Source organism: Phoxinus phoxinus, assembly GCF_949152265.1.
Source record: "Phoxinus phoxinus genome assembly, chromosome: 4".
NCBI classification, from domain to species: Eukaryota; Metazoa; Chordata; class Actinopteri; order Cypriniformes; family Leuciscidae; genus Phoxinus; species Phoxinus phoxinus.
In genome coordinates this window covers 41,708,822-41,718,821 of record NC_136879.1, presented here as the reverse complement: position 1 = coordinate 41,718,821, position 10,000 = coordinate 41,708,822, and positions in this window count along the sequence as shown.

The following is a 10,000-nucleotide window of genomic DNA, read 5'->3' as shown; positions in this document are numbered from 1 at the left end:
CGTGGCTTGGGAATGGCCTCAGCGAAGCAGTGCATTCTGGGAGTTGTTGTCTTTAATTCACATGAGCCACAAATAGATTTTCTGGCTTTTCTCAGTCTAGAAGGCTCCAAATTAAAAAATTATTTCACATTTCTACTACATACATGACCCATTTTAAATACACATTAATCTTTCCAGAGGTGAAGTATCCCTTTAACCTTTCTGTCTTCTGTTGAACATAAAAGGAGAGGTTTAGCTGAATGTTCACGCTGCTGTCAAGCTTTGGCAAATTAGAGTTATGACAAAAAGTGACATACAAAGTCATAATTATGAGATAAGAAATCATAATGATGACAAGTCGATATTATGACTAAATGACTGACAAAAATTCATAATTTCGATATAAATGTCATAATTAAGACAAGTTAAAATTTAGATTAAGTCAAAATTATGCGATAAAAAGTAAATTATGACTAGTCAAAATTGTGAGATAGTCAATTAAGACATGTTCATACTGCTGTTCATGTCAAAAATATAATACAAAGTCATAATTATGATGTAGAAAGTCAAAATTATGAGATAAAAAGTCATTTATGATGTCACAATTAGACATATAATAGAGTTTTAGTTTTTTTAGCTTAGCAGGTCCGGTTTCCATCCAATTTAATTGTATGAAAAATAACAGTTGGAATTTTTGTGTTCCACAGTCACTTATAATAATTAATACGCAGAATAAAGGGGCGGGGCCTGCTTGAGTTAGTTAGTAGTGTGTTAAACTGGCGGTTATGGAAAGAGCGGGACATTTCCCAAACACACTCGAAGCGCTCGACCAATCACAACACACTGCTCCAGCCGACCTATCAGAGCACAGTGTGCTTTTCAGAAGGCGGGGCTTCATAGAGACAGGAAGTAAACAGAGCGTTACTGACAGACTGGGAAGAGAGGAGCCGCAACAATGGAGAATATGAGGAAAATAATCAACATTCAAGCGGGAAAAAGTAACAGTGGGAATTTTTGGATCAACATGATGGTGAGAAACTACACACGGACAATACACACATAAACATAAACATCATAAAGCCGGACTGAAGGCATTGAAACAGTACAAACATGTCTGGGCCAAGAGTCGTGAGGGGAAGGGCGGCTCGCGTTCTGTTCGTTTAATCTGGAGGATCCTCAACATCTCTCCGTAGGGAATACTGAATTTCACATGTGAAATACCTTGAGTGTGTGTTCGTGTGTGTGTGTAACGTCTCGCACAATCCAGCTTGCGCTTCCTGTGGGGAAAACCGTCAGCTTTAATGTCCTGAAACCTGGAGAGTTTATTTTCCCCAGGTGACTGTTTTTTTCTGTCCTCCTATCCATTTGTTTCTGTTCCCCCGCTCCAGAATGACTTTACCAGTCCAAGAGTTCAGAAGAATTATGTGTTTATGTGTTGTGTGTAGTTGTGTCGTTTCAACTCGGCCCTAACAAACACGGATCGGGACACACAAACCCCATATTCACATAGCACATATTTGGCAGCACACCCACTGGGACTCTTTGTGTTATAGATTATGTTCAGAATGAAATACTAGTGTAGTGCTGGAAAAAACAAACAGCTTAAACCAGCCTAAGCTGACCCAATGTCAAGAGGCCCATTTAAAACTAGCTAACCAGACCAGCAAACACAGCTAACACCAGTAAACTACCAGTACAGACCATAGTCAGGTTAGAGGGGGGTATAATGCCCTTTCCACAAGATGTATAGTAAGTCTCTGATGTCCCCAGAGTGTGTGTGAAGTTTCAGCTCAAAATACCCCACAGATATTTTTATATATCATGTTAAAATCGTCACTTTTTGAGGGTGAGCAAAAACACACCGTTTTGTGTCTGTCCCTTTAAATGCAAATGAGCTGCTGCTCCCGGCACAGGGGGCGGAGCTTCAAGAGCTTGTGTGTATGTGTGAGGCCTCATCCACACTACTGCGTTTTAGTTTAGACTAAACGAATACGGTCTCCGTCCACACCAGCGTTTTAGCTGCGTATTAGAATTGATCTCCGTCCACATTAAAACGACTGAAAACGCGGATCACGTGACCACTCACCAACACTGGGCATGCGCGTGCCGGTGTAAACATGTAGGCGGTTATAGCGTTGAAATGAAAAAAATTAAAATGCAGAATTTACTTGCACAACAGCTGCTAGAAAGACATCAACATCAGTAATTCGTTATCCATGTTGCAGTCGCTAACGTTACGTAGTCCAGGCTGTTTTTGTATGTTTTCTTCCCGGGGACGGGTCATGTGATGGGTGTCTGACGAATCAGGGAAGGATACACCATGACTGATGACACCCAATAATAGAGCCGAGCGTGAGCCTCTGCGTCAGCATTTCTATTTAGTGGCCGTCTTCACTAAAACGCCCTCCGGAGATTCAAAACGCAAAACGGGGTCGGCAGCGTTTCTAAACTTCTCCGTTTTAGGTCTTCGTTTTTGCCGTTGTAGTCTGGACGGGAGGTGCAAACGTAGGAAAAGGTCTCCGTTTCTAAACGAAAACGCAGTAGTGTGGATGGGGCCTGAGTGAGAACAGCTTTGATTACCTCACACAGACACACACACTGAAAATTTCAAAAACTTTTAGCCTTTTATGTTGAAACCGGAGTCAGACAATGATGGAGAGACTGTCACACAATAATATGATTTGCTAAAGCCAGTTTTCTTCCTGACAGTAATGGACTTCCACGGTTTCACATGTACTGTAAACTTCATTCGTTACTGAGACGCGGCGTGCTAATGTTGTGATGTCACATCCTGCTGGGACAGGCGTGTGCTGTTCTCCTTTGCTCACGGTTGTGTCGTTCATTAGCTCAGCGCTGCATGGTGTGTGTGTGTATGTGTGTGTTTGATATATTTAGTGTGCACATGATGACATGATTGTGTGTTTGGTCTCCATCACTTCTCCCCTGATACAGTTACAAGGTCAGACATTTTCCCCTCACATCTAAATACCCCCTCGTGCCCCGTGGAGGGGTAAAGAGAAGCCGCGGGGGCTGTTAGCATGTTACCAGGGGCAATGAGAGCGCAAACAGACATGAGAAGGTTTGGGTTTCTCTTGAGGGACGCCACATAACCGAGAATAACTAAATAAAACACTGAGGGAACCTTGAGTTGTGAGTCCAGAGCCCCACGAATCCGTCTGGTTTGAGCCTGAAAAAGCTCCGAGTTCTTCTCGATATCAGTGTTTCTGAACTCCTGAAACGCCTCCATTGTAGTCTTGACTTTCTTCCGGGAACGAACACGTCACAATATTCCTCATTATAATAATTCATACGCAGAATAAAGGGGCGGGGCCTGCTTGAGTTAGTTAGTAGTGTGTTAAACTGGCGGTTATGGAAAGGGGCGGGGCATTTCCCAAACACACTCAAAGCGCTCGACCAATCACAACACACTGCTCCAGCCGACCAATCAGAGCACAGTGTGCTTTTCAGAAGGCGGGGCTTCATAGAGACAGGAAGTTAACAGAGCGTTACTGACAGACTGGGAAGAGAGGAGCCGCAACAATGGAGAATATGAGGAGAATAATCAACATTCAAGCGGGAAACATGTTCTAGTCGAGACTAAAACTACATCACGACTTTGAAGGGCATAATATGACTTCTTTAAAGTTTATTTACTTCCTTAGTACTGTATGTTCAAGGCCTGTACACAATATTGAATCAAAATACAATAACTTGTTCTAAGCCTCTTTCCTTTTTTAAGCTGATATTATCAAGGCTGTAATAATGGAGAATGTTAACCAGAGACGAGATTACATGGATGTTGCTTCAGTCTCCGGATGTTTTTGTGCTTTTCTCCCACGTGTGTCTCTACTAGAGGTTCAGAAGTGACTCAAAAATGCAATTTTTTCCCGGGAAAAACACCCAAGCCATAGTTGATAATTAAATGCAACCTTAGCTGAGACCTCCAGAACCCCTGAGCAACACAATCCAGGGCAGATCTAAAGCAGTGTGTCAAGTTTCTTAGTTACACACCGATCTGTTTGTGTTTCCCAGATACAGACTCATCTTCACTTTTCCTCCGGGGTGTCCGGATCGTCTGCCATGCATCCCTGGCAGAGGCTTCAAAGCCAACGCTAATGCTATTGCTATCTCAGATATGTGTGCGTCTCAAAGTTAACGCGCTGGAGTTAAGATATCGAGACCACGCAGAGCGAAGCGTCTCAGTTATGCTCGGCGGCGTCTCAAGTTAACCGTCCCAGTTTATCGTGCGTTCCCGAAGGGAAAGGTCGAGTCTTAAGCACGTCTATTAATACACACACACACACATTTAAAGACAGTCACACATGCACAGCGATGAAACACAGACAGCTGTTGATCTGGGATCGATATCATGAAAAACACCAAATGGACACAACCTCAACTTTCTTTGTCAATTTCGGACTTTTTAGCAACAAAATGTCGAGTAAATGAGGCGCGTAATTAATTATTATCTATTGTCATTCTTCCCACAGAGGATGATGGGAAATGTAGTTTATGTCACTTTATAAACCATTATCATTATGGCTAACCTTCATCAACGGTACACAAATTGAATAAAACTAATTTGTACAATCCATATTCACAACTAAAAACCAAGTGAGCAATTAGCTTTTAACCGAATTAGCGATTAGCATGATACATTTAGAATATATAATAGAAATGTTATATATAAGTATTCATTGCGTTGTAGCTTTCTTAATGCACATTCATGTTGTTATTGGGAACAATTCATCCTGTTATTCCTGTTATTATTATGTTTGTCTTCATAATCAGAATGTGATATTCAAAGGTTTCTATATTTCTATAGTTTATCTATGAAGAAATGCATTAGACGATGGACGTGTTCGACCGTCTTTTGCAGCGTCTCGTGAATGACAGCATTTTAAAAAATGCAGCGCTCAAGTTAAAAACGTCACAAGCTGTCAGTTCAGTTTTGATTCTCATGGACTTATCATTATTTCCTGTTGCCGTTGTTCATGTTTGTTGCCATGGATATTGATTTAATCATCACATCTGTTGGTATTTGAGTTGATTATCAGTGTAAACTTCAGTTCCTCTGTTTCCTCAGGTCTCTGTTGTTTGTGTGGAATGCCGTCACACTGTTACGGATTATCTGAGTTTGTTATTATTAAATACATTCGTATTGAAACCTTTTGACTCATCTTCATCTTTGGATTTTAAACTGTGACAAAAAAAAAGTTGTTTAAAGGGCACCTATTATGGAATTTTGAAATGTACCTTTCATGTAGTGTGTAACATAGATCTAAGTGAACAAAAACATCCTGCAAAGTTTGAAATATGAAAGTGCACCGTATATAAAGTTATTGTCTTTCAAAAGTGAGAGTCGACTCGGAGTCATTTTTATGAATCGTTAGAAGACCGAAGCTTTTTCTCTGACTAGATGACGTCAACTTGTCAAGTTATTTGAATATGATCCGCCCACTTATTGCGCTCCAAGGCCAGTGAAAACATCATGGCGACGAGACGCTGTGTTCTGAAGTGCGGCTCAAAAGACAACTTTTTTCATCTGCCCAAGGAGGAGCATTTGCAGACTAAGTGGCTACAATTCATATATACAACTATACCACAGAAGTATAGTCCGAGCCTTGTGCTTTGTTCGCGCCATTTTGAAGACGATTGCTTTTTAAATGCAATCAAACTTGGATTCGCGAGCCGGCTGATATTGAAGGAAGGTTCAGTTCCAAGTGTATTTGCATCAGCTTCCTCCTCCGTATCACAACTTGTAAGTGTTATTAATAATTGTTGCTTTAATGTTTTATGTAGCATGCTTAATAATTATTTTGTTTGTTGTGTAAGCACCGTTTAGCTTCTGGTCTTCAATGACAATTGTATTGAGATATGTGAAGTGTTTGTCGTTGTTTTCGGAGTTGTCTTAAAGAATAGAGTAATACCTCGTAGTAACGTAACTGCATTTTTTTTTTGTAAAAACGTTATTATGCATCGGGCTAACGCAAACAAAGACTGATTGTGCTTTTACAATATGAACTCTGGGCTATGCTCGCTAACATAACATTAAATTCTTTATCTTATTTTTAGTTTTTTACTACAAACTACAAAGCAGTGGTTTATAATCATTATTATAACACGATTTAATTGATAAAAGCATCATTGTACTCCGTGTTAAACAATAAGTATTATCTATGTAAACACTGCTGGGTCATCTGACCAATCAACGCAGATTAGCGTCGCGCAGAGGAGGGGTTTGGAAAAACGAGTCGTTGAACGAATCATTTGGGAGTCGGTGAGCAAATCAGGTAAAAATAAATGCATATTATACGAAAACAAAAGTGTTTTTTGACATTGCATGCACGTAAAACTGTTGTTGGGGACTCCCTAAACAACATTAGGAACATTTTAAATGTCATAATAGGTGCCCTTTAACTTAAATTTAGACTTAAGACTAAAGTCTCTAGACCTTGTAAAAAAAAAATGTATTAATGTTTTGAGCTTGCTGTAATAATCATTTGACACTTAGCAAACTGGCAGCTCCATTAGTGAGATACAAAGTTGGAAACTATGTATAAACCTTCATTAAATAATTGAATAATCAGTTAAAAAGGAGGTGTGCTGTGGCCACATTTGGGTCGGCGGTTTAGAAAATGGTTGAGCTGCGGACGCCATCTTCTGGTCAGACGTGGGGATTTATTTGAGGCGCGACTCTCACATTGCATTATGGGTATTCTCAAGCTATTGAGCGTACACTGGTTGTACACTCGTTATTTGAGGTGCATTGTGGGATTGAATGAGTGCACGTAGATTAGCCAATGGGCTGTCGATTCATTAAATCTTAAGCCGGTTTATTCAGCGTAGTGAAACCTCCATTTACATCCATTAAAAAAACGGCCTGGTCTCTTTCCCTACGCTTTTTTTTATTCTGGAAACCTTCCAGGCATGCCTTCAAGTGGCTATGGGTTGTGTACACTCGTTAGCGGTGCATTGCGGGATTGAATTAGTGCGTACAATAACGTCCACTATGGTTTGAAACACCACTACAAATGGCTATTCCCTCAAATAACAAATAATGCCCTATTTAGCGCTGATTTTAGTTAGTTTTTCTGTATAAACATGCGTTAGATGGATGTCTAGATCTCTCGCGCATGACTAAACGTGTTCTGTGTGAATGGATCTTTATGGCCGCTTCACATAGACAACATTTTTTGCGTTTAAAAAAGTGAGATGCAGGTTGGTGGAGCGGGGGAAAAAAGCACAAGGTCTAGCGATGCGGTTTTTTTTTTTTTTTGCCGCGTTTTTAGAACGCCACGTGATATGCGATACGCGGCAAAAGATGCGAGAGCAACGGAAAATCGCAAATGTCTCTGGGTAATAATGAGTGTGTGTGTGTGTGTGTGTGTGTGTGTGTGAAGGGTTAAATTCCTCCGGCGTCTCGCAGGCCTGCCGTGATGATAGTCCTGTTTAATGTAAACACTGAAAGAACACACGGACGACAGCATGATTAATGAAGGGGGAGGGAGAAGTGTAACAGAGAGGAGAGGCATTACAGGAGAGAGACCAAGCGATGATATACCGTGAATTACAGCGTGTGTGAGAGTTTATTTAAACATTTAGGTCTAACACACACACAGCTCTGATCTCAGCTGATCTCTCGCTTCCACTGAAACACACACCAGCAGTATCATCCATCTCACACACACACACACACACACACTTGGCCGCGATCGCGAACTCGTGTTTAGCCTGGCTGAGTATCGGACACATCCATCTGGTTTGATTGAACCAAACATGTTTAAATGCTGAGAAAATATAAAAAATATGTCGCCAGGTAAAAGTTACTCCGCGCCGGGGAGTGAAAACGAGAGTTTGGTGGAAGATTATGATTGTGGAGGCATTTGTTACAGAAATATGAAACAAGCTGTAAACACTCATTACGAGGGAGATTATACAAACCAACAAAGAGCGACTTGTTCTCTGCTCTTCACTTCTGGCTACAGACAACAATCTGGACTGGCTTTGGAAAAATAAACATAAATCACATTTAGGCTACATTACTTACAGTGAAAGTCTAGGGCAAGAATAGGGGAGGGTTTGAAAGCAGAAGTATATTGATTCGTCCCCACACACACACACACACAAAGTGTTATTTGAGCTGCACTGTGTCTAAATCGGTTGCACTACTTTTCTTGGTGGATGAACTCCTGGTTTCGCATTACTGACGTCATTTCTCCAGGTTTTTCAGCTTAACGTGCTTTTGGCTTTTTGTAAAGAGTTGATAATAGCGATTTTATCTCACTCATTTTAGCGTGTAAAATGTTAATGTTTTAAGAGTGTACTCTAAAAATAAAAACGTGTGTGTATTTTAAAGTCCCCATGAAATCAAAATTATTATAATTTTTTTGTTGCTTTTAGTATGATTATAGTCTTACTGTTATCTATACGCTAGCGTGCTCCAAAACAACGACAAATTTCGCATTTAGAAGAAATGAGCATTCAAAACGGACAAAAATGGATCAACGATCATCACAGCCTCTCATAAGATTTTCTGTCCAATCAAATGCTCTCTAGAATCTGAAGCCACGCCCCCTACAGTACAAACTTGTTCACTTGTAACAAGTAATTGTTATATAGTTTTCGTGTGTGTGTGTGTGTGTGGTGTATATTAGGAGGAAACTGCGGCTTTCCGTGCTCAACGGCTCTGGGTGAGCTGTGATATAAACTAAACGCTATTGGCTATTTTATTTAAATTTTTTACAAAAGGGGAGGAGCTGTTCGATGTCCCGCCCTGTTTTCCTGTCTCAGGGGAAATTACATCAACCCATTGAATAAAGCTGCGCGTTTTAGGGCCTTTAATACTTATCCTGGTCTTTATAGACTTCTGTAAACGTATTAGTGTAAACACAATATTTGCTTATCTTTACAAACGGAATTTTGAATTGAATTTATTTTATTTGCTAATCAACGACTATGAAGGTTCTTTATAAAGCTGAAGTTGGCACTTAGTTAAAATTTTTAATTGGTCCTCCTGACTTACACCCTTGATTAGTTTGACTTTGTCTCATAAGATCAGTATTGTTTTAGTATAATTTATATACTGTTATAGTATTTATTAATATTGTAAATTAGCCTTATTTTATATTAGTTATATAACTTATATTAATGTAATTTTATTTAAATGATTTTTTAGTAATTTAATGTTTTTTTATTAATGTTTTTTCTAGGCTATTTAGTATTTCATTCAGTTTCTAAGCCAAATTTTCTGTTATGTTTTTCATCGACCAGTTATAATTTATTTGAATTGACAAAAACTACTTTTAGTCTTAGTTAAGCAGAGCATCACTGGTTAAAATCAGTAGATCAGCACATAAACTGATCATTTAACGCAACAGCGCCACCTGCTGTTACTCTAGTGACTGTCAGTCACAAACAGTTTCCATTGTTTCAGCTTTTTCATTTTTCCTGATATATTTTTCATCCGATTAGAACTGTTACTGTTTCTGTAACTTGTATTTTAGTAACTTTAATACATATTTACAACATTTACTTGTGAATATGAAATGCATTGTTTTATATATTAGGTCATTGTGTTCTAACAAAAAAAGTACCAAAAACTACTCTGGCAATACCATCTTTTGTTTTAGACATGATATAATGGCAATTCCATGTTTTTTTTTTTACATGTACAGTACCAAGGTAGTACTTAAGTATTCCTGGAAGTATCTTGCAATGTAAATAAATAAGTCATGAATCTGGATATGGATATATAGTCATGATCATGTATAAATAAGTATGTTTTTTTTTTTCTGAGGCTATTTAGTCTTGCCGATTATTAGCTTCTTGTTCACTTAATAGCGAGTCTTATTCCTGGAAACAGATGTATAAAGTGGGTTGAGGTTGTTAGATGACTGTAGATTAGCTGTGGTTGCGGTTGTGTGTGTGTGTGTGTGTGTGTGTGTGTTTTGGAGTGTGTTCAGTACTCCTGCGGCCACTAACAGGAACCGTAACGTTACAACACTAACATGGCTGACAT